We start from the raw sequence: 25,454 nt of genomic DNA on the forward strand, positions 1-25,454 counted from the left end.
ATAGTCTTGATCGCGAGGGTGCGATATTGCTGAGTCCCCATGGCTCACATATTACTTCCAAACCAGATGCAGGGCCCGATGACTCCGTTCCAGATGATGCGCTTGAGCTCAAGTGGGAGTTCGACGAAGACTCACGCCGTTACTATGTGTCTTTCCCTGATGATCAGTAGTGGTGCCCAGTTGGGGCGATCGGGACCATGTCGCTTGTTGGGGGTTGATCTTTTATTTTGGTACCGTAGTCGGACCATGAGTGTATTGGATGATTGTAATGCTATTTATGTACTTTGTGTGACATGGCGAGTGTAAGCCAACTATGTACCTTTCCCCTTATTATCTATTTACATGGGTTGTTGTGAAGATTACCTTACTTGCGGCATTGCTTTCAATGCGGTTATGCCTCTAAGTCATGCTTCGACACGTAGGAGATATAGCCGCATCGAGGGCGTTACATTCGGCACCTGCACCAACACTTGCACTTGCATCTGCTCCGGCCCGTGCAATTGCCCTGGCAATAGACTGGGCTGCAGTTCGCACTTCATATACCAAAGTCCTTACAAAAACCGACATGTCCACCTTCTTGGTAAGCATTGGCCGCCCAAGTGCTTCGTTCTTTTTCCTTTCCATGTTGTTTCACATGATTCACTGTGTTGATCTAACTGTTTGGGTATGTCTTCTTGTTTGCAAACAGAGAATTTCTAGAGCAATGAGGGAGTCGTTTAACAATCCGGGCGACCGCAGCCAAGTTTCTCTTACCATGCGCAGCCTTGGTGTGAATGAACCTGCTCAATATACTGTAAGTACAAAGGATGGTCGCATGATGATTGATGCTAAAGGATGGTCAAGGTTCAAATCTAAATCATATCTTGCAGTAGGGGATGATGTCAAAATCAAACTTCCTCGGCAAGGAGAGCTGGTCCAAATCAACTTTGAAATTCTTCAGTAGCAGCACGCAACTGCCGAACTGATCTATCCTCCGAGAGATTTTGATGTAATAATCTGGCATGGTGAAACAAGTGTCCTGTGTGTGTAAGTAGTATGACAGTATTATTTATCACATGGTATATCGTTGATAGAATTGCAACTCTGATTGCTGGTTAGGAACTGTCGTTCGATTTCATTCCAACAGCTGCCGTGCTTTATTCAATTTTGTGTATTCGCCTTGCGACAGTATCTAAAACCAGTGCCGTACCGATCGCTTGCAATATGAAAAGCGTTGAGGTAGAGCACATGGGCCCCCCAAACATGCAGGGTCGGCTTGCAGCCCAAAGTCCAGAACCGTGAGCCTATCTGAGTATTATATTCTCAGCTGAACCCCCATAATGCCCGTGCATTGCAGAGGGAGTATATTTCTCGGCAAGGTGAGCCTGTGATATAAAAGATTTGTATATTTCTTTACAGAGGGAGTATCTCTCTGTCAAAAAATATATTTATGTGTAACTAGTTACTCCTATCTTTCTACTTCCTTTCGCTGATATGTGGGGCAACCGGCAACGGGGTCCACGTGCCATATGCATAAATTAGAGTGCACAACTTCATGGTAGACACACCCCGTTCGCAACGCCACAGTAATGCCCAATGAGCCGTCAAATCACAACCCCCCCTTTCTAGCTTTAGCAGTAAGCTGGATGGACGAAGCGGCAATATTTCACTGGGCCTGAATCCCCTTCTCCCTCGTCTGCTTGTTCAGAGAAAGCCCCCTCTCGGCGATTGCATAGGGTTTTCTCATGGAGAACCAGGTACGAATTCTTCATCCATCCCCGATAAACCCAAGTCCCTTGGTCGCAGGTAATCCTAGGATGGCAGCCGTTGATGCATTTTTCTTCCTACTGAATCTAGTGTGTTTCATTTGCAGTGCCCAAAGTGCGAGTACCCTACAGATTTCTGCGCCCTCGGCGAGACGCCACACTTGTTCCTTCTCATCCTAACACAACATTTTGAAACGCGCACAGTATGTTCCTAGAATCCTCTTTTCTATCCAGGAGGGTGGGTTTTTTTTAACATGTTGTGTTCTCATATTATTTTTCCCGTAGTGTATTATTTGCTCTTCCGGAACACATGTACTCAAGACGCTTGGCCTTGCCATAACTGAATACACTAGTTTAATGGTCACAATGAAGACAAGCCATGGATATAAGTTCCAAGTTGGGTTCATGAACCAAGAAGATCGCTGCTTTTTTTATGTCCGAACTTGGATAAACTTTCTGAAGTGTTACGGACTGAAAGTTGGCGCACGAATGTTGATGGAAATAGCAGAACCTGGTCTCATCTTCACTGCGATCTTCCACCCCGACGTCGTTCCAATTGTTCTTCCATGTTAGTTTTGTATCCAGTTCTTGCTTGTTGCCTTGATTACTTCTTAATCCACCTATTCTGTCTAACTAATCACAATTTAACTTTAGAAGTAGCAACGAATCTCTCACGAAGATGCTACTTCTAACTAATATTTTCTTATAATTGGTGGACGTGTAGGTTTTTTCAGAGTTAAGCAGTCTGCTCGTTTGTTACTCTGTAATAACTCGGCTGTTACTAATGGCACTGAAGTTGACTGGATCGACATCCATAAGTTCCTACACTTTATTGATCATCTTGAGGTCCTTGTGGGGCGTTTCAATGGTGGAAGGCCACGTGGGATATGTGTGCCACTGCTGCACTCGTTGAATAGGTCCAACTGTGTCGAGAAACTTATGGTACTAGCTGTTTTCTGTTATATATGTTGTTCATAAACTATTGCTTATAGACAATTTTACAGCTGTGATCTTCTTGAAACAGGAACTGCCAAGTTCTATTGTTCCTATACAGATGCCTGACAATGGTCGGGTCAGACTTGCGCTTGGTCACAACATGATGTTTATGTCGACTTACTCAATTCCCCTTGGAGGTGAAAAGATACTTATTCATGGGTGGTCTCACATAATGAAGGCCCGTCCATCTTGGAGAATAGGACAGAAGATTATGTTCATGCTTTTCCATGGCTCTAAAGCGAATATCCTATTTATTGACCACGTTGCGAGATGAAGCCGCTTTCAGAAGGTTGTGGATGCGCGGGGTGGCGCCTGGGCCTTGTCCTGGGACTTGGCGGCCTCACCCTTTTGGTTAACTGTAGGCAAAGTAGCACTGTTCGAGGCGAGCTTTGTACGGTTGAACCTGTATAAGTACTCATACTGCTTTCAGCTTTGGTTGTTAAGTGCCCCTACTGGTTTCAGTTAAGGTTGTTAAGTACTCCTGCTGCTTTATACAGTCTGTCATGTTTCTTCAGTCTTGTCTTCCTCCAGCCGCCAAAACCAAACCAGCGCCGGCGGGGCCGCCTGCTTTCGCCTCCCACAGTTGGCTGCGCCTCAGCGGACGCATCGCTGCCCCACCGTCTCCTAAATCGATAACACCGACGTCCTCCGCGCACTTTGGTGCGCTCGCCGTGGCGCCGCCCTCTCGCATTGTCAACATGGTCAACAAACAACAGGAATCGGCAGAAGTACGTGGAGAGGATGACAGTAGGGGCCCACCACGTCAGCGTATATAGTCAATAGACAAGAGAACAACACAAGATCGGCTGACACCTGGGACGTAGCTACTCGAGCAGTATTTTTTTGTTTGGTATTGTTGAGATGGAGCAGGATTTGAACTGGGCTGTGGCCCGTCTAGCCCAGGCTTATATTTTGTGTTCACCATGTGACCAACCCAGCTATTTTTTCTTTGTGAAAATGAGCCCAGTTTATTTTTTCTGAAGAATACCCTATCCAGGCCTACTTATTTTTCTATGCCCTGATGGGTTGCAACTCTTTCAAGACGCCTGCAAATCTTGAATGTAATATGAAATGGGTTGTAATATAAAAACAGATGACAAATTGGCAATTACTTTATAATTTCCGAATTTTATTACATTTTAAGATTCCTATTTCACTGGGCATTAACCTAATTTAAATATATCTTCAAAGTACTTTAAATCTGGCTGGACATTTCAGTATTAAAAATAGTTTGGAACCCACAGAAATATCCAAAATTGGCCCTAGCCAACAAAAAAACGACTGCAATAAATTGCATAAGAAGTTGCCATGAGCTATATATAAATTATTAAAAAAAAGAGGGAGTGGTCTGACTTGTGGGCCTGTTTAGTTGACGCGTATGCAAGATTTTTTAGTTATTATATACGTCAACAAACGATTCTAGCAGACATAACCGTTGGATGTCAATCCAATGGCCGTCATGTTTCTTCAATCTCTGATCTTCTTGCTCCAGCCGCCAAAGCAGCGCTGGCGGGACCGCCTACTCCCACCTCCCGTGGCCGGCTGTGCTGCCGCGCAGGCCTCAGCGCCCCCTACTACTCCCACGGCTGGCCAGGGCATCCCTCTACTCACCCACACCCTCTGTTATTCTGCGGCGACGACAGCCTCACACCGCAGCCGAACCGGTGAACACTCGTACTCCTCTCCACATGGGCATCCACTGCCGCGTCTTCCCCGGCTCCGCGTCGTCCCCTTCCTATGCCTCTCCGTCGTCCACCGCTGTGGTGCTCTCGGCACGGCGTGGTCAGTGTGGTCAATGACCGACTTCCATCGGAAGAGTACTGTACGTGGAGAGGCTGACAGCTGGGTCCATGGCAGCCGCAAGGAAGTGCCTCCTTATTACGCGGAAAATAATTATTCCTCCACCTGACAGCAGGGACCCACCGGACGGGCGACCAGTTTTTTGCGACAAAAATCGTTTCCCTCTGACCGCTGGGACCCACTGGACGGGCCACCGTATTTTGCGAAAAAAACGTTTCCCCTGCTGTCAGCTCGGACCCACCGAAAGTGCCTCCTTATTACACACCAAAAATGAATACTCCCCCGGCTAGCTGGGACCCACCTTGGTGGGAGGCTGACTTGTTGGCCTAAGTTGATGGGGACGAAGGGCTTTGTCAACTTAGTCAATATGAACGATTCTAGCTCCAGTGACCGTACGATGTCCATCCAACGGCTGTAGTGCTTCTTCAACCTCTGGTCTTCTTGCTCCAGCCTCCCAAAGCAGCACCGGTCGTGCCGCATGATCCTACCTCCCGTGGCTGGCTTTGCTGCCGCACAGGCCTCACCGCCCCTACTATTCCCACCGCTGGCCAGGCCCTGCGGTGACGGCAGCCTCACACCGCAGCCGAACCAATGAACCCTCGTACTCCTCTCCGCGCGGGCTTCCACTGCCGAGTCTTCCCCGGCTCCGCGTCGTCCCCTTCCTAGGCCTCACCGTCGTCCACCTCCTTGGTGATCTCGGCGCGGCGTGGTCAATGTGGTCAACGACCGACTTCCATCGGAAGAGTACTATGAGTGGAGACGCTGACAGCTGGGTCCACGGCCGTAGCAAGGAAGTGCCTCCTTATTACACGCAAAATAATTATTCCTCCACCTGAAAGCGGGGCCCACCGGATGGGCAACCGTATTTCGTGAAAAAAATGTTTGCCCCTGACTGCTGAGACCCACCAGCTACATCTTCGCACGCAAGGAAGTGCCTGACAGTCGGGACCCACCTGGTCGAAGCATACGTAGTGTTGTCATACTGGTCGCGAATGTGTACGTACATATATACTGGTCGATGTAGAGGCGCGCACGTGTCATAGTAAAGGCGCGCACGTAGCATGTACACGTACGTACAACGGCCAGGGTGCAAGAAAGAAAATACGGCCACATATGTGTACATACGGGCGGGGTCTCGAACGCCTACTCGCGCATACGTACGGCCAGGACTCGTGTACATGGCTGGGTCGGAACGGAGAAATAATGTCGTCGTCATGTTCATGGGGAGGCAACAGAATGCGTCATGTTCATGGGGAGGCAACGGAATGCCTCGTGTTCATGGGGAGGCAACGGAATGCGTCGTGTTCATCGGGAGGGCTTGGACAGAACATGCGATGGAAACAAGGCCTGGTGTACCACAGAACGGAGGAAACGGCCTTGTGTTTGACCGGCCACGTTCGAAATGGGATCCTGTTCATCGGGAGGGGTCTGGCATACCGCAAAATGGAGGAAACAGACCTCCTACGGTCGAAACGGGGGTCCTGTTGATTGGGAGGGGTGTGGTGTACCGCAAAACGGAGGAAACGGACCTCCTACGGTCGAAACGGGGGTCCTGTTGATCGGGAGGGGTGTGGCGTACCGCAAAACGGAGGAAACGGACTTGTGGTGGAGCGCTACGGTCGAAACGGGGGTCCTGTTCATCGGGAGGGGTGTGGCGTACCGCAAAACAGGACTCCACGGGATACTGTTCATCTCCACCATCGACCTCCTCCAGCCTCCAGGGGCTCATGTGTAACGCCCCGAGACCGATGTGCCAGGTGTCCTCCAGTTATTCGCTGTAGTTGCCATGTCATTTGCTTGCGTGTTGCATTTTGCCATGTCATCATCTGCATTTCATCCGCATGTTTTTCAAAACTTGCATCCGTTCGGGTTCCTCCTGGTTCTCTCCGTTGTCCGTTCGGTGTCCAGACCACACTCGCACGCGCCCGCGGCACCCCCGAAATATTATTTTATAAGTGGCCGAAAAATGTTCTCGGAATGGGTTGAAACTTGGTGTGCGGTTTTATTATAGTGTGGACAGGCCGCCTGCCAAATTTCGTCGCATTCGGAGTTCGTTTGACTGCCCAACCGTTAATATATAACCGCGATATAGTCGGTATGTTCGTCGGGTGTTTTCGGTCTCCGAAAACCGTTGCCGGGCCTCTCTCCCTCTTCTCTCCTGCAGCCCATGGTCTCTACACAGCCCACTAATCCCTCCCGCAGCCCTCTAACCTCCCCCTCTGACCAGAGCCGCACGATCGCGATCGTAGGGTCCAAAAGCCCCCAAAACCCCCCAACCCTAGCCTCTTTTTCTATATATAGACCCCTCTCTCCAATTTTGGCCTCCTACCTACCCCCTCCTCTATTCCCGCAGCCAGCCGCCGCCCCCTCCTCGTTTTCAGCGCCGGTGCGCTCCCCCTTCGCCACTTGGCGCGCCGCCAATTGCCGCGCCGCCACCTGAGGCGTCGCCCCGGCCAACCGGGCGCCGCCACGTCGCCCCAACGCTCGCCTCCTCCAACCCGCGCCCTCCACGCGTCCCCCTGGCCTCCCAGCGCCGCCCAGGGCCCGGCCGGCCCATCCGAGGCCCGCCCCGGGCTGGATCCGGGCCGAGCGCCCCGCGCCTCCCGCTCTCGATCTGGATCGAGGGGAGGAGCCCCTCGATCCCGAGCTCCCCGTCGACCCGCCGCCGGCCATCGTCTGCGTCGCCTCGCCGGAAGGCTGTGGCCTCGCCGGAACCCAGATCCGTCGTCGCCCGGGCACCCCGCCGTTGCGCAGCCTCACCGTCGCCCCTCGGTGTCTCTCCGCCGCCCGCCGTCGCCAACCCCCTGTGCTGCCATGGAACTCCGCCGGAGTCGCCGTCCCTCTCTGTCGGCCCTCCTTCCAGCCAGATCCGGCCGAGGCTCGGCCTCCGGCACCCGTCCCCGGCGAGTCCCGTGCCTCCCGGCGTCCTCCCCGCCTTCGCGCAGCCGCGCGGGGAACCTTCACCGCCGCCGCCATGTCCACTCGGGAGCGAGCAGAGGAGCCGCTCGCTCCCTGGTGCCCGTTGACCACACCGCCGTGGGCCCCAAGAGCCGAGGCCCATTCCAGATCCACCGGCCCGATCTGCCTCCTCCCTCTCCACCGTCCGGGCCAAGGCCCATGGTGAGGCCACCCCCAGCGCCCCCTCCTTTTTTTTCTCTCCTGTTGTGGCCCAGCCAGTTTCGGCCCATATCATTTTTTTCCAGTCCTACGATTTTAGCATTATCCGAGGAATTACAGATTTGCAGAAACCCCCTTGCACTTCATGCATATAATAACTCATAATCTGTGCATCATATGTAAAAACTTTTAACATGTAAAATGCTTAGAATTTTGTGTAGTTTAATAATATGCCAATTTCATCCGTGTTTAAAATGTTTAACTTGTTGTTTATTTAAATTTGCTCAAATGCCATGATTAAAATGATTTATTTCATAACTAAATAACCGTAACTCGGAATTAAATAAACTTTATATGTATTTGGGGTGGAAAAATGCCTAGTTTAACATGGTCCACTTTATTTTCCTGTTTAACAACAATAAAATATGTTTTAGGGCAGAACAGTACCAAATTTGAATATTGCTCATGAGGATTTTCCGGAATTGTTGTTTATTCTTCCGGCCTCATTTAAACTTGCTTAAATAGTTAGTTTCCATTATGCTTCACCCCTTGCCACGTTTAACAACATTTAATATTGTTGAGTAGCTCATAACTGAGAGAGAACTAAATAATTGTCGTGGTGTTTCGTCAATATGCAACTCGTTGCATATTGAGCTCCACTTAATTTGTAGGGTTGCTTGTGCTCTTTGCCATGCCATGCCTCATTAAACCGGACATGCATCATACTTGATTGCGCATCATGCCATGTTTATGTGATGTTTGTTTACTATGTTGTGTGCTTCTTTTCTGGTGTTGCTTGTTCGGGTTGGTTCCGATAACGTCGTGTTGTGAGGATTCGTTCGTCTACGTCCGTTTGTCTTCTTCATGGACTCGTTCTTCTTCCTTGCGGGATTTCAGGCAAGATGATCATACCCTCGAAATCATTACTATCTTTGCTATGCTAGTTTGCTCGTTCTTTTTCCATGCCAATGCTACGATGCCTACCATTTGCTTGTCAGCCTCCCAAATTGCCGTGTCAAACCTCTAACCCACCATGTCCTAGCAAACCGTTGTTTGGCTATGTTACCGCTTTGCTCAGCCCCTCTTATAGCGTTGTTAGTTGCAGGTGAAGATTGAAGTTTGTTCCTTGTTGGAACATGGAGATGTTGTTCCTTGTTGGAACATGTTTACTTGTTGGGATATCACAATATATCTTATTTAATTAATGCATCTATATACTTGGTAAAGGGTGGAAGGCTCGGCCTTATGCCTGGTGTTTTGTTCCACTCTTGCCGCCCTAGTTTCCGTCATATCGGTGTTATGTTCCCGGATTTTGCGTCCCTTACGCGGTTGGGCTATAATGGGAACCCTGACAGTTCGCCTTAAGTAAAGCTCTTCCAGCAATGCCCAACATTGGTTTTACCATTCGCCACCTAGCCTTTTCTTTCCCTTGGGTCGGCCAGCCCGAGGGTCATCTTTATTTTAACCCCCCCCCCGGGCCAGTGCTCCTCTGAGTGTTGGTCCGAACTGAGCTGCCTGCGGGGCCACCTCGGGGAAACTTGAGGGTTGGTTTTACTCGTAGCTAGTCTCATCTGAGTGTGCCCTGAGAAAGAGATATGTGCAGCTCCTATCGGGATTTGTCGGCACATTCGGGCGGTGTTGCTGGTTTAGTTTTACCCTGTCGAAATGTCTTGTTGTACCGGGATACCGAGTCTGATCGGAATGTCTCGGGTGGAGGTCTATTCCTTCATTGACCGTGAGAGCTTGTGATGGGCTAAGTTGGGACACCCCTGCAGGGATTTGAACTTTCGAAAGCCGTGCCCGCGGTTATGTGGCAGATGGGAATTTGTTAACGTCCGGTTGTAGAAAACCCGAAGTTGACCTTAATTAAAATACATCAACCGTGTGTGTAACCGTGATGGTCTCTTTCCGGCGGAGTCCGGGAAGTGAACACGGTGTTGGAGTTATGCTTGACGTAGGTAGTCCAGGATCACTTCTTGATCATACCTTTATCGACCGTGCTTTGCCTTCTCTTCTCGCTCTCATTTGCGTATGTTAGCCACCATATATGCTAGTCGCTTGCTGCAGCTCCACCTTATTACCCCAGCCTTCCTATAAGCTTAAATAGTCTTGATCTCGCGGGTGCGAGATTGCTGAGTCCCTGTGGCTCACAGATACTTCCAAAACCAGTTTGCAGGTGCCTATGTTACCGAGCAGGTGACGCAACCAAGCTCAAGGAGGAGCTCGATGAAGATCTTGTCCTTTGTGTTGTTTCCGTTCTAGTTGATCAGTAGTGGAGCCCAGTTGGGGTCGATCGGGGACCTTTGTCGCATTTGGGGTTCTTCTTTTATTTTGGTTCCGTAGTCGGACCTTGATTGTATCTGGTTGATGTAATGCTTTATTCATGTAATTGTGTGAAGTGGCGATTGTAAGCCAACTATGTATCTCTTTCCCTTATGTATTACATGGGTTGTGTGAAGATTACCTCACTTGCGACATTGCTTTCAATGCGGTTATGCCTCTAAGTCGTGCTTCGACACGTGGGAGATATAGCCGCATCGAGGGCGTTACAAGTTGGTAATCAGAGCCTTCCCCGACCTTAGGAGCCCCACTGCTTGATCGTTTTTAGCGGCCGAGTTGTGTCTAGAAAAATGTTTTGAGTCATTTAGGATTATATATATCGGAGAGTTAGGAATTCTTTTTACTCCCCAGTCTCTTCATCGCTCTGGTAAGGCATCCTGACGTAGAGTTTTGACTCTTCTCTTCTCAAATTTCACTAAATTTTTTTAGGATCACGCGGGTATCTTGGAATCGTTCCGATGGTTTTATGATGAGAACATTGTCTTGGTGCCTCCTGTCAGGGGTTTAGTGGAAGTGTCCCGGGGAGTTGAGCTCTGAGGTGTTGTCGTCATAATTTTATCGTTGCAGTTCTGGAATACCTGAGTTTAGTACGCCGACATCGAAAATCTCTTTTATGCAGTTGTTGGTGAGATAACCCCGATAACCCAGTACTGAGGTGAGTACGGGAGTATTGCCATGACTCGTATAACGGATGCTTTTCGAAGGTTGAGGTAGACGATTTCCGAAGGTTTCTTGGTTATGTGTTGAAGGATGGATACAGCTGGATGTAGGATTTGTTAGTTTTGGGTGAGATATTATGCTTCCCCTGTATCCCCAACACCTGATTGCATAACCGGAAAATTTCGGGAGTTTCATAGGTGGGAATTCAAGTAGCTCTTAGGATATCTTTCCGACGGATGTATGATATGAAATTGGGGTTCGACGTCTAGTGGTCCGCCTATTCACGGTCGATTTTACAGTGGTCTCGTTGTGTCTTAAAGAGTCCTTGGCTATGCCGACTCGGGGACGCTTCGTATGTCATGTGCACTGCCTTGTACATGATGGTGCTGTACACTCGAGCCCGTGTAGGCCCCACCACGAAAACTTCGGACGAAATCTCTATCATATGTTTGTTCTGGCTTATTTTGCAAGCCAATCCTTTGTTTTTGTTTTGAGTTGTGGTATTCGAGTTGCTTCAATGTCAAGTGTTGATTCCATACCTTTCCGAAATGGTGTTTTCATACTCCAATGTGAATACCAATCCTTCTCGACAATCGAGATTGTCATGTCAATCCTTTTCAACCGGCGTCTTTCTCTTCAAGTGGATCCGATCACTTCAACATCAGCAAGATCAAGTATCTCTTCTTCTCAACGGTGTTTGTTTCATCCGTCTCCAAGTTGCCTTTGTTTTTTCCCACCCTCCCTCCCTTTGTTTTTCTCCAAGGATTCAGATTTCTTATCCAAGTATCCTTTATCGATGGAAAGCATCTCCATTCCTTTTCGTCAATTTTCTTATCCGGTGATGCTCATGAAGATGCTAACGAAGTTTCTAGTTCATCATTCTTCATTCTTTTTCTTCTCCGGTGGAACCAATTCAAGCTTTCGGTGTTGATCATATTCTTTTCCATATTTCAATGTATTTCTCATACCGTTGCACCTCATAACTGTTCATCTCTCTCTATTCTTATTCGGAGTGCTCAAGATATCTCAGAAGATTCGTGTTTCCATTCTCAATCCGTTCAAGCTATTTGGAGATTATTATCTCATTCAAGTCATTTAATTCTACCGGTGCAATATCTATTTCAATCAATCGTTCAACGGTGTATCCTTTTAGTGGGCCCTAACCCACAGGTCTTTTTCCAGGATCTTACCTGACTCTCCCAACTTTCCCGAAGTTATTCTCAAATTCATTGCAAAGTTTGACGTAAGAATGAGTTATCATCAGTCAAATGTTTTTTCTCCAAGATCTTTCAAATTCTTTTCATAGTTGGCTCAACCTCTTCGCTTTTGATTCTTCCGGTGTGCCTCAATAATTCTTGGTGGTGTTTCTCGTTGTCATTCTCATCATTTGAAGACCGAAGAAGAGTTTCTCCTTAATCTTGCTCTTTTCTCTTCAAGATTCGTGGTTCTAGTTCGAGGCCATCCTCCCATAATTGTTCTGATTGTGGGAACTCTTTTCACCCATCAGGAGATATTCAAGAGTCTTCTCAGTTTGTCATCCGGAGTCCATCAATTCAGGTTTATTCATTCTCAGCCGTCAGTTATCATTCTCCTATCTTGCCGGTGCATCTATCGAATATCCTCTAATCAGTTCTTGATCTCTTTGTTCTCATGTATCTAGTTTGTCTCAAGCACTTTCGTTCATTTGCTAATTCTTACCGGTGATGCACCCCTACTTTGATCATTTTCAATTCTTACGGTGGTTCTTTCAAGATCTCTCTTCCTTGTTCATCATATCAATTCATTTGTTGTTCCAATCCTACCGTTGGTTCGTTGAAGACCTTCTCAAGTTTACGCTATATCTCTCTTAATCTTTTCTACGAGAATAAGTAATATGTCAAATCCGTTGATTGTCATCAATTTAATTGGTGAAGGATAGACATAACATAATTCTTATTCTTGTTTCATCAAGTTTATTCAATTTCTTTTCCGGAGTGGTTCATCGTATCACATTCTCAGTTCGAGTTGCTCATCTTTTCTTTCCCGGAGTTCCAAGATCTAATTATCATTCCAAAGATCTATCTAACCAGTGCAAGGGTTCAACTTGTGTTTTCAACTTCTCCTTCATTTCGTTTTGATCATCTTTTTGTTACCGGAGTTCTTCATGGAAGTTCTACATGATGGTTCATCAAGGATTTAATTCCCTTCTCAAAGTTCTCATCGAGATTCTTTCCTAAGGAGCTCAAGCTTTCTTCATATTGTAATCCGGAGTGCAATTCTTTCGACCTTATCTTTTGAGGTGGTGTTAGGTCATTCTTAATAATTTCCCTTCGCGTTTCATGATTCACAAGTTTTCAAGAGTGACATATTTAAATCCATCTTTTTCTCTTTGTTCAAGAGATCTTTTCAACCGTCAATCTCTTCATTGGAGTTATCTTGGTATAGATTTCACCTAAAGCCTTCCCTAAGGAATGTTGCTATTTGTGGTGCTTGCCAATGATCCAAGTTATCTCTTTATCATCTTGGTGGAAGAAGTTTTCATCTCTTCGTTAATCTCAAGCAAGTAATTGTTCCGTTAGTGGCCGGTTGTCACCTCATAATGTTGAGATGTTTCCATAAGCCCACTACAAGCTTATTCGTTTTGTTGTTGGTTTTCCAACAACTCCGTTATAACCTTCTTGGAAGGGTGCTTGGCATTTTCTTCTCCATTCTTCTATTTCAATTATCTATCTTCTATTCTTTTGTTTCGGAGGCATTGTGATGTTGTGCTCTTCAATCATCATCTTGTTTTGTCGGGATCGTGTTCTTTTCATGCTTATCCATTTAACCGGAGTGTCCTGCCTTTTTCTTTCAAGTTCTTTTTCATCTTATCAAGTCTTGCATCTCTTTCCAACCGGGGTGCTGTCCGATTTTGATCTTCCTTGTTCCTCTTTTCTAACGGATTGTTTGCAATCTCGTTCGTCTCTGCTGTACTCTTTCTTTTAAATTTCTCAACCTCTCAAGGTTCATGGTTTCACTCATTGGTCAAAGAAGCAACTTAGTTTTACCGCTTCTCTTTCCCCTTCGTTTTCCCTCCGGTGCCATCCTAGATCTCGGGACGAGATCCTCTCGTAGTGGTGGAGTGTTGTAACGCCCCGAGACCGATGTGCCAGGTGTCCTCCAGTTATTCGCTGTAGTTGCCATGTCATTTGCTTGCGTGTTGCATTTTGCCATGTCATCATCTGCATTTCATCCGCATGTTTTTCAAAACTTGCATCCGTTCGGGTTCCTCCTGGTTCTCTCCGTTGTCCGTTCGGTGTCCAGACCACACTCGCACGCGCCCGCGGCACCCCCGAAATATTATTTTATAAGTGGCCGAAAAATGTTCTCGGAATGGGATGAAACTTGGTGTGCGGTCTTATTATAGTGTAGACAGGCCGCCTGCCAAATTTCGTCGCATTCGGAGTTCGTTTGACTGCCCAACCGTTAAATATATAACCGCGATATAGTCGGTATGTTCGTCGGGTGTTTTCGGTCTCCGAAAACCGTTGCCGGGCCTCTCTCCCTCTTCTCTCCTGCAGCCCATGGTCTCTACACAGCCCACTAATCCCTCCCGCAGCCCTCTAACCTCCCCCTCTGACCAGAGCCGCACGATCGCGATCGTACGGTCCAAAAGCCCCCAAAACCCCCCAACCCTAGCCTCTTTTTCTATATATAGACCCCCTCTCTCCAATTTTGGCCTCCTACCTACCCCCTCCTCTATTCCCGCAGCCAGCCGCCGCCCCCTCCTCGTTTTCAGCGCCGGTGCGCTCCCCCTTCGCCACTTGGCGCGCCGCCAATCGCCGCGCCGCCACCTGAGGCGTCGCCCCGGCCAACCGGGCGCCGCCACGTCGCCCCAACGCTCGCCTCCTCCAACCCGCGCCCTCCACGCGTCCCCCTGGCCTCCCAGCGCCGCCCAGGGCCCGGCCGGCCCATCCGAGGCCCGCCCCGGGCTGGATCCGGGCCGAGCGCCCCGCGCCTCCCGCTCTCGATCTGGATCGAGGGGAGGAGCCCCTCGATCCCGAGCTCCCCGTCGACCCGCCGCCGGCCATCGTCTGCGTCGCCTCGCCGGAAGGCTGTGGCCTCGCCGGAACCCAGATCCGTCGTCGCCCGGGCACCCCGCCGTTGCGCAGCCTCACCGTCGCCCCTCGGTGTCTCTCCGCCGCCCGCCGTCGCCAACCCCCTGTGCTGCCATGGAACTCCGCCGGAGTCGCCGTCCCTCTCTGTCGGCCCTCCTTCCAGCCAGATCCGGCCGAGGCTCGGCCTCCGGCACCCGTCCCCGGCGAGTCCCGTGCCTCCCGGCGTCCTCCCCGCCTTCGCGCAGCCGCGCGGGGAACCTTCACCGCCGCCGCCATGTCCACTCGGGAGCGAGCAGAGGAGCCGCTCGCTCCCTGGTGCCCGTTGACCACACCGCCGTGGGCCCCAAGAGCCGAGGCCCAGTCCAGATCCACCGGCCCGATCTGCCTCCTCCCTCTCCACCGTCCGGGCCAAGGCCCATGGTGAGGCCACCCCCAGCGCCCCCTCCTTTTTTTTCTCTCCTGTTGTGGCCCAGCCAGTTTCGGCCCATATCATTTTTTTTCCAGTCCTACGATTTTAGCATTATCCGAGGAATTACAGATTTGCAGAAACCCCCTTGCACTTCATGCATATAATAACTCATAATCTGTGCATCATATGTAAAAACTTTTAACATGTAAAATGCTTAGAATTTTGTGTAGTTTAATAATATGCCAATTTCATCCGTTTTTAAAATGTTTAACTTGCTGTTTATTTAAATTTGCTCAAATGCCATGATTAAAATGATTTATTTCATAACTAAATAACCGTAACTCGGAATTAAATAAACTTTATATGTATTTGGGGTGGAAAAATGCCTAGTTTAACATGGTCCACTTTATTTTCCTGTTTAACAACAATAAAATATGTTTTAGGGCAGAACAGTACCAAATTTGAATATTGCTCATGAGGATTTTCCGGAATTGTTGTTTATTCTTCCGGCCTCATTTAAACTTGCTTAAATAGTTAGTTTCCATTATGCTTCACCCCTTGCCATGTTTAACAACATTTAATATTGTTGAGTAGCTCATAACCGAGAGAGAACTAAATAATTGTCGTGGTGTTTCGTCAATATGCAACTCGTTGCATATTGAGCTCCACTTAATTTGTAGGGTTGCTTGTGCTCTTTGCCATGCCATGCCTCATTAAACCGGACATGCATCATACTTGATTGCGCATCATGCCATGTTTATGTGATGTTTGTTTACTATGTTGTGTGCTTCTTTTCTGGTGTTGCTTGTTCGGGTTGGTTCCGATAACGTCGAGTTGTGAGGATTCGTTCGTCTACGTCCGTTTGTCTTCTTCATGGACTCGTTCTTCTTCCTTGCGGGATTTCAGGCAAGATGATCATACCCTCGAAATCATTACTATCTTTGCTATGCTAGTTTGCTCGTTCTTTTGCCATGCCAATGCTACGATGCCTACCATTTGCTTGTCAGCCTCCCAAATTGCCGTGTCAAACCTCTAACCCACCATGTCCTAGCAAACCGTTGTTTGGCTATGTTACCGCTTTGCTCAGCCCCTCTTATAGCGTTGTTAGTTGCAGGTGAAGATTGAAGTTTGTTCCTTGTTGGAACATGGAGATGTTGTTCCTTGTTGGAACATGTTTACTTGTTGGGATATCACAATATATCTTATTTAATTAATGCATCTATATACTTGGTAAAGGGTGGAAGGCTCGGCCTTATGCCTGGTGTTTTGTTCCACTCTTGCCGCCCTAGTTTCCGTCATATCGGTGTTATGTTCCCGGATTTTGCGTCCCTTATGCGGTTGGGCTATAATGGGAACCCCTTGACAGTTCGCCTTAAGTAAAGCTCTTCCAGCAATGCCCAACATTGGTTTTACCATTCGCCACCTAGCCTTTTCTTTCCCTTGGGTCGGCCAGCCCGAGGGTCATCTTTATTTTAACCCCCCCCCGGGCCAGTGCTCCTCTGAGTGTTGGTCCGAACTGAGCTGCCTGCGGGGCCACCTCGGGGAAACTTGAGGGTTGGTTTTACTCGTAGCTAGTCTCATCTGAGTGTGCCCTGAGAAAGAGATATGTGCAGCTCCTATCGGGATTTGTCGGCACATTCGGGCGGTGTTGCTGGTTTAGTTTTACCCTGTCGAAATGTCTTGTTGTACCGGGATACCGAGTCTGATCGGAATGTCTCGGGTGGAGGTCTATTCCTTCGTTGACCGTGAGAGCTTGTGATGGGCTAAGTTGGGACACCCCTGCAGGGTATTGAACTTTCGAAAGCCGTGCCCGCGGTTATGGGCAGATGGGAATTTGTTAACGTCCGGTTGTAGAAAACCCGAAGTTGACCTTAATTAAAATACATCAACCGCGTGTGTAACCGTGATGGTCTCTTTCCGGCGGAATCCGGGAAGTGAACACGGTGTTGGAGTTATGCTTGATGTAGGTAGTCCAGGATCACTTCTTGATCATACCTTTATCGACCGTGCTTTGCCTTCTCTTCTCGCTCTCATTTGCGTATGTTAGCCACCATATATGCTAGTCGCTTGCTGCAGCTCCACCTTATTACCCCAGCCTTCCTATAAGCTTAAATAGTCTTGATCTCGCGGGTGCGAGATTGCTGAGTCCCTGTGGCTCACAGATACTTCCAAAACCAGTTTGCAGGTGCCTATGTTACCGAGCAGGTGACGCAACCAAGCTCAAGGAGGAGCTCGATGAAGATCTTGTCCTTTGTGTTGTTTCCGTTCTAGTTGATCAGTAGTGGAGCCCAGTTGGGGTCGATCGGGGACCTTTGTCGCATTTGGGGTTCTTCTTTTATTTTGGTTCCGTAGTCGGACCTTGATTGTATCTGGTTGATGTAATGCTTTTATTCATGTAATTGTGTGAAGTGGCGATTGTAAGCCAACTATGTATCTCTTTCCTTTATATATTACATGGGTTGTGTGAAGATTACCTCACTTGCGACATATGCCTTCAATGCGATTATGCCTCTAAGTCGTGCCTCGACACGTGGGAGACATAGTCGCATCGAGGGTGTTACATCATGTTCATCCAGCCTCCAGGGGATCCTATTCATCCAGCCTCCACCGCATGCTACTCCACCGGCTACTGTTCAACCAACCCTCCATCGTCTACTGTTCATCCAGCCCTCCACACCATGGGGTCCTGTTCAACCACCCCTCCACCGTCTACTGTTCATCCAGCAATCCACACCATGGGGTCCTGTTCATCCACCCCTCCACCATTTACTGTTCATCCAGCCCTCCACCACACCACGGGGTCCTGTTCATCCAGAGGCAACGCCACCACTCACTGTTCATCCAACCCCCCCCCCCACAACACTCACTATTCATCCCATCGATCGGCTTCAGTTAGCAGCAGTAGCGAAGGAATCGCTCGATCGGGTTCAATTAACAGCCATCGATCGATCGCTCGGGTTCAGTAACGCGTAGCCTGTAGTGCAATCACTCGGGTTCAGTTAGAGCCCAATGCCTCGCTCGGGTTCAGTTAGAGCCAACGCCTCGCACACACGCGCGTACGTGTACGAGAGAAGCGTGCATCGCTCGGCCCCCGACCTCCCACCGTAAGTGGGAACTCCCCGAAATTTTCCTCGCGCTCGCTTCTACCACGGTTTTTTCCATCATGGATGGCCCAAAGAATGTCATGCAGCTGCGTCTCCGGCCCGCCCAAGATGAAAAGCCCATTTCTGTCATGATTTTTTGTCATAGAAGTAGGAGCCCACCACATCTATGATGATACCGAGTTTTGTCACAATTATCGTCATAGAAGTGTCATATGTATGACAGAGAAAAATTTCGTTCGGCCCAAAATGTCACGGATGTGTTTTTTTGTAGTGCATGTTCTTTGATGGTTCCAAGATGCTGAACGGTTCCGGTGCTGGGGTGGTACTGATATCCCCCCGAGGAGACAAGCTCAGATATGTCCTTTAGATTCATTTTGATTCCTCCAATAACGAAGCAGAATATGACGCACTCTTGTATGGGTTGCGTATGTCCATCTCACTCGGCGTCCGTCGCCTCATGGTCTATGGTGACTCATATTTGGTAGTCAATCAAGTGATGAAGGAGTGGGACGTCAGAAGCCCAGCCATGACTGGCTACTGCAACACAGTGAGGAAGTTGGAAAAGAAGTTTGAGGTGTTAGAGCTCCATCATGTACCCCGACTGAAAAATCAAGCAGCCGATGATTTAGCAAAGATAGGTTCCAAGAGAGAAGCCATTCCCCGCAATGTGTTTTTGGAGCACATTCACACACAGACAGTTCAAGAAGATCCTTTCACTGAAGAGCTCCTGCAGCCTAAGAGTGCCACAGATCCGACTGAAGTCGAGGTCCCAGCCATGGTCGACCTGATCATGGAGGTTTTGGTCATCACTCCCGACTGGACAGTGCCATACATTGCATATATCCTTAGGAAGGAACTCCCAGAGGATCAAGAGAAGGCTCGACAGATCGTCCGTCAATCCAAGGCCTTTACTGTGATAAGAGGACAAATGTTCAGGGAAAGCGCGAACGGAGTCAGCCAGAAATGCGTAACACCAGAAGAACGTCAAGTGATCCTCAACGACATCCACTCGGGAACCTGTGGTCACCATGTGTCCTCTCGGACCATTATGGCTAAAGCATACTGAGCTGGATTTTATTGGCCACGAGCAAATGAAATGGCGAAAGATATAGTCGACAGATGTGAGGGCTGCCAGTTTTACTCCAATATGTCGCACAAGCCTGCGTCAGCCCTAAAGACCATTCCACTCGTCTGGCCCTTTTCTGTTTGGGGATTGGACATGGTTGGACCACTGAGGACTGGTAGGAGCGGCTTCACTCATGTTCTTGTAGCAGTCGACAAGTTTACCAAATGGATTGAAGCCAAGCCTATTAAGAATCTTGAAGCCAGTACTGCCGTCAGCTTCATCAGAGAGTTGACATTCAGATATGGGGTTCCGCACAGCATCATCACTGACAATGGATCGAACTTCGATTCTGATGAGTTCAGAACCATCTGCGCCTCCCAAGGCACACGAGTCGACTATGCTTCAGTCGCCCATCCGCAGTCAAATGGACAAGCAGAAAGAGCAAATGGCCTGATTCTCAAAGGACTGAAACCCTGACTAATGCAAGATCTCAAGCACGCAGTAGGCGCCTGGGTTGATGAACTTCCATCAGTTCTTTGGGGATTGAGGACAGCTCCCAATCGGTCGACTGGCGGAACTCCCTTCTTCTTGGTCCATGGAGGTGAAGCTGTTCTACCGAGTGACCTGCTTCACAATGCACCATGGGTCGAGCTCTTCTCTGAAGATGAAGTAGAACAAGCTTGGCAGGACGCAGTCGACCTCCTAGAAGAAGAAAGAGAGATGGCCTTGATCCGATCGACCATTTATCTGCAAGACTAACGTCGATTCCACGCTAGAAACGTGAGGGGTCGAGCCTTTCAAGAGGGAGACTTGGTTTTCGAGTGGATCAGCAGAAACCACAGAAGCTCACCCCTACTTGGGAAGGTCCCTTCATTGTCACCAGAGTTCTCCACAATGGAGCATATCATCTTTACAATATCGAGCATAAGAAAGATGAGCCACGGGCTTGGAATGCGGAGCTTCTCCGCCCCTTTTATACTTAAGTACTCATTCGGGTGAGATGTAATAAGAAATACCTTTGTAGTTTGTTTATCAAAGACGAGAGCTTTTCTTAAACGGTTGTTTTCGCTTTTGTTTGTGTCTGAAATCCCCTAGTGGGTGACTTTGCTGCGAATCCGTTTCGCCTAAGTTTGAAAAATCATACCGAGTGGTGAGCAAGCCTCCCACTCGGGGGCTTAGCCGTGAATCCGTTTCGCCTAAGTTTAAAAAATCCTACCGAGTGATGAGCAAGCCTCTCACTCGGGGGCTTAGCTGCAGTCCAGTACTCGCCTAAGTTTAAAAACTCCTACCGAGTAGTGAGCAACCCTCCCACTCGGGGGCTTAGGTGCAGTCCAGTACTCGCCTAAGTTAAAAAAATCCTACCGAGTGGTGACCAACCCTCCCACTCGGGGGCTTAGCTGCAATCCAGTACTCGCCTAAGTTTAAAAAATCCTACCGAGTGGTGAGCAACCCTCCCACTCGAGGGCTTAGCTGCAGTCCAGTACTCTCCTAAGTTTAAAAAATCCTACCGAGTGGTGAGCAACCCTCCCACTCGGGGGCTTAGCTGCAGCCCAGTACTCGCCTAAGTTTAAAAAATCCTACCGAGTGGTGAGCAACCCTCCCACTCGAGGGCTTAGCTGCAGTCCAGTACTCGCCTAAGTTTAAAAAATCCTACCGAGTGGTGAGCAACCCTCCCACTCAGAGGCTTAGCTACAGTCCAGTACTCTTCTAAGTTCAAAAATCCTACCGAGCGGTGAGCAACCCTCCCACTCGGGGGCTTAGCTGCAGTCCAGTACTCGCCTAAGGTTTAAAGTCGAATCCTTATCCACAAGGATGACGAGGTGCAGGTCGACTGCAACTTTCTCCTTTGGAGCTGCGCCACAAATACAACATGCGCTCCATCCCCATCCGCAAGGACGACGAGGTGCAGGTCGACTGCAACCTTCTCCTTCGGAGCTGCACCACAAATACAACGTGCGCTCCATCCCCATCCGCAAGGACGACGAGGTGCATGTCGAGTGCAACCTTCTCCTTCGGAGCTGTGCCACAAATACAACATGCGCTCTATCCCCATCCGCAAGGACGACGAGGTGCAGGTCGACTGCAACCTTCTCCTTTGGAGCTGCACCACAAATACAATGTACGCTCCATCCTTGTCCGCAAGGACAACAAGATGCAGGTCGAAAGATTATTCAAAGTAAAGAGCAAATTCCACTCGGAAGGCAAATGCAAGCATATTCAGGAATAAACCAAGTTCAGATAGATCCTAAAGTTCTGGACGACAGATCAAAAGTATTCGAGCATCAAGCCCGAAGAAGTTTAACGGTTACACAATCACTCGGTATTCCGAGGCAAATAATGGTGGAGCATAATGTTTTTCGGTCACACATCAGGAGTAGGACTGGTTGGGTCGCAGAAACTATCAAGGTCTATGTTGTCTGCAATACGAGTAGCGGCATCAAGGAAGGTGTCCATGAAGGACTGGAAAGTGTGTCTCTTTGTGTTAGCAACCTTGAGTTCCGCCAGCTTGTCTTCTCTGACATCTTTGCAGTGCACTCGGACCAGGGACAACGCGACATCTGTGCCACAGCGAGCGGATGACTTCTTCCATTCTTGCACTTTGTCGGGGAATTGATTCATTCGAGCCATCAGGAACTCGAGATCTTGAGACAGTTCCGCCTGAGGCCAGAGTTCAGCGTCATCCCAAGTCATCGCCGCTTTCAGGCAGGCAAGATAAGAAACCACACTGTCCATGTTAGATTCCAACTGCAGCACATTCATCGCAACATCATCCTTGACTGGACAGTGGATGGGATCAAGACCCGTCTCGACCCGCCCAGTTTCCGCTTCAAAGTCTTGGCAAAACTCTGCACAGTCGAGTAAATGGTGAGTCCACGATATAATTAGACTTGACAGTCGACAGAAATAAGTCAGTCAATCATCAGTACCTTCAAGGTTTAAGACCAGCTTTGCAGCAAGCTGGCCCAGATAAGACTCCAACTTGCCCTTCTTAACTTTGAGGCTCCCAAGCTCGTTAGTAAGTTTGCCCTTGTCCTTCTTCAGTCGCTCAACCTCCCGATTGGCATCAGAAACAACAGTCTTCAGTTTGGAATTTTCTTCTTCTAGCTTGCTGACCGAAGCAAGCTTCTTGTCGGCAAGCGCGGTTTTCTCTCGCGCTTCCTTATGTGCAGCAGCAAGATCCAGATCCTTCTTCTCCAAAGCCTGCTTCATTTTCTCTAAAGAAATAACATTCTTCAGACGGGCTTGGAGTTGATGGTTTTCAATACATACATCTGCTCGAGTGGAGTCACTCGGTAAAAAAATGGAAAAGAAAAGTGCCAACAGCAGTAAGATAAACAGTTGATGATTGGTTAGCTCCCATGGCAGCTAGTTCATCGCGTGCAGTCTTGAGATTCTTTCTGGCCAGTTCCAGATCAAGGTTGAGGCTGATTTGTTGCTTGTTCAGTGTAGAGAGTTGAGCACCGAGATCACAAGATTTCTACGGCCAACACATAAGACTTGTCAGTCGACTGAAATGAAGGACATCACTGCAAGGGTTACTCTAAGACTACCACCAAATCAAACATTCAATGACAGTCTCGAGGACTACACTCAGTGGGTGCACTTAGCGTGCCCCCACTGGTTCAAAAAAAAGGAGGGGTTCAAATTCTCAGACCATAGTCGACTGCCCGCAGTCAACTACGGTCTCAAGGACTACACCCAGTGGGTGCACTTAGCGTGCCCCCACTGGTTTTGGTTCCACTCGGCATGGTCTGCCCAGTGCGAGTGCCCCCACTAGTTCAAAGATTCAGCTCGAATCGACCCAAAGTGACATACAATTTCAAAACAGCCACACCCAGTGGGTGATCGGACGAGAAATATGATCAGTCGGGAAATGACTAACCTGGACATTGGTTTGCAGAGCAGCTCCGGCGTTGAAAGCCACTTGACTGGCCTCATGCACCACTTTCATTTGCCCAATCACAAGATTCAGCTGAAGAAGAGCCTCCTTGGCAGCAGTCGGTGGGTCATCCGGAGTTTGATACGAAGTGAAAAGCGAGGCTGGCAGAGCAACCGAAGCAACCATCAAATCTGAAGTGTGGAGTTGAATTGGTGCAGTAGAAGTCTGAGCAGCTAGTCCTGATGGGCAATCAGTCGATAGTGGGACAGCGAAGGTGACGTTGGTTCGAGCCGGATCTGTCGATCGCTCGACTGCCGTCCCAGGTGTCACGGTCGACTGAGGAACCTGGACCTCAGGCGCTTTCTCGCCCAGTTCCTTGTCTTTCCTCTTCCTCCCCCTCAGTGGTACTTCTTCTTCATCGTCCGAGAGCACAACAACGTCCCGTGGAGCTGCAATAAATAGAAAAAGTCATTCGGGTAGCTGACAAACAATCTAGTCGTCCAAATTAATTCAAATCGGGCAGACTTAGTGGTTTTTGAGGTAGCTGCGTCGCCGGTTTCCTCATCGTCCAGCTTCTTGTCAATGTCCATGTCAGTCGCAGCTGAGTCCGGGCTGTAAAGGTTCATCATCCACTCGGTCATAACAAGAAAGTCGGTCGGAACAAGAAAATGCGGGAAGAACATTTACCCAGAAGCAATAGGAATGTCCATCTTGATTCTAGGCAAGGTCTTCCGAGCCTTTGAAGTATTGATCTTGGGCTGCTTGGTGATCTTCTCAGCCAATTCTGGAGTCGAAGACCGAGCGCGTTTTTGAGATGGAGCACTCGGCACCACAGTTTGGCCGCGGCTGCCCGCGGGATCATGGTGCTGCTTTGATCGATGTTCAGAACGAGGCAGTGAGTCGGCTACCTCCTCATCGCCCGACTCATCGCTCTCATCTTAGTCATTGTCGGTTGGTGACTCCCACTCGCCGCTCTCCTCCGCACTGTCCTCGCCTTCTTGGTCTTGCTCCAGAGCTTGTTCACCATTAGGCATTGAGTACATCTCCGTGTAAATCTACAAAATAAGGAGCCGAACACAAGTCAGTCGGATCAACAAACAGTCAGAAAACACGTCTAAGAACTCAGTCGTTATGGCCAAACCTTGTCTGGCTGATTGCTATCGCTGAAAGGGTCGACTCTCCTGGTGCCCTAGGGTTGTCCTTGTTCCCGGTGATACCCCTCAGCCACTGGGCCACTGTTTTGGCCGCCACCTCCTCCGGATGAACCCGAGCAGTGTCACCAGCCCCGGAGTACATCCACATGGAGAGATCATGAGCTTGGAGTGGTTGGATGTGCCGACTGAGGAACACCTCTAGCAGATCCATGCCAGTGACACCTTGGTTGATCAATTGAACTACTCGACTAGCATACCTGTCTCCGCCTTCTCCGCGGCAGTCACTTTCAACGAAGTTGGAGTTTGAACACGATCAAAAGAGAAAGGGGGAAGTCCAGTTGACTGGCCTGGCGTCATGATATCCTGGCAGTAGAACCAGGTCGACTGCCAGCCCCTGACCGACTCCGGAACAGTCATCGAAAGAAAAGAACTTCTCTTCCTCTTCTGAATACCTAGACCCCCACACATCTGGATAACATGGGTTTTCTCGTCGTTCAAGTTCACTTTCTTCACTATTTGGGAGCAGATGGTAAAGATGTGCTTGAAAAGACCCTAGTGCGGTCGACACCCCAGGAAATTCTCGCAAATGGATATGAACGCAGCAAGATACGTGATAGTGTTGGGAGTAAAATGATGGAGTTGGGCCCCAAAGAAATTCAGGAAACCTTGAAAGAAGGGAAGCGAGAAGCCGCGGTCGACATGAGTGGTGAGCAGAACGCACTCACCCGGTCGCGGCTGCAGCTCCGTTTCCCCCTCCGGCAGCTGCGCAGACTCATGGACGATCAGCCCTAGCTCAGCCATATCGTCCAAGTCTTCCTGTCGAAGCAAAGATTTGATCCAATCTCCCTGGATCCAACCCGATGGCAGCCCCGATCGCGATGAAGACCCCCGATTCGTCTTCTTGCTTTTCACCGCCCCTGTCGCCTTCTTCGTGCGTTCTAGCGCCACTGTTTTCTCCTTCCTCATGGCGATGGAGCAGTGGCGTTGAGAGTGGAGAAGCCGGATGGGGTGAAGGAGCAAGAGGAAGAAGAAGGAGAATGGGCACACACAGTGCGGACGCCTCGGCCTCGCCGCTTTTAAAGGACCACTTCCGAGTGGCTGACGCGT

The sequence above is a fragment of the Triticum aestivum genome, chromosome 6A (genome assembly GCF_018294505.1).
Source record: "Triticum aestivum cultivar Chinese Spring chromosome 6A, IWGSC CS RefSeq v2.1, whole genome shotgun sequence".
NCBI lineage: Eukaryota > Viridiplantae > Streptophyta > Magnoliopsida > Poales > Poaceae > Triticum > Triticum aestivum.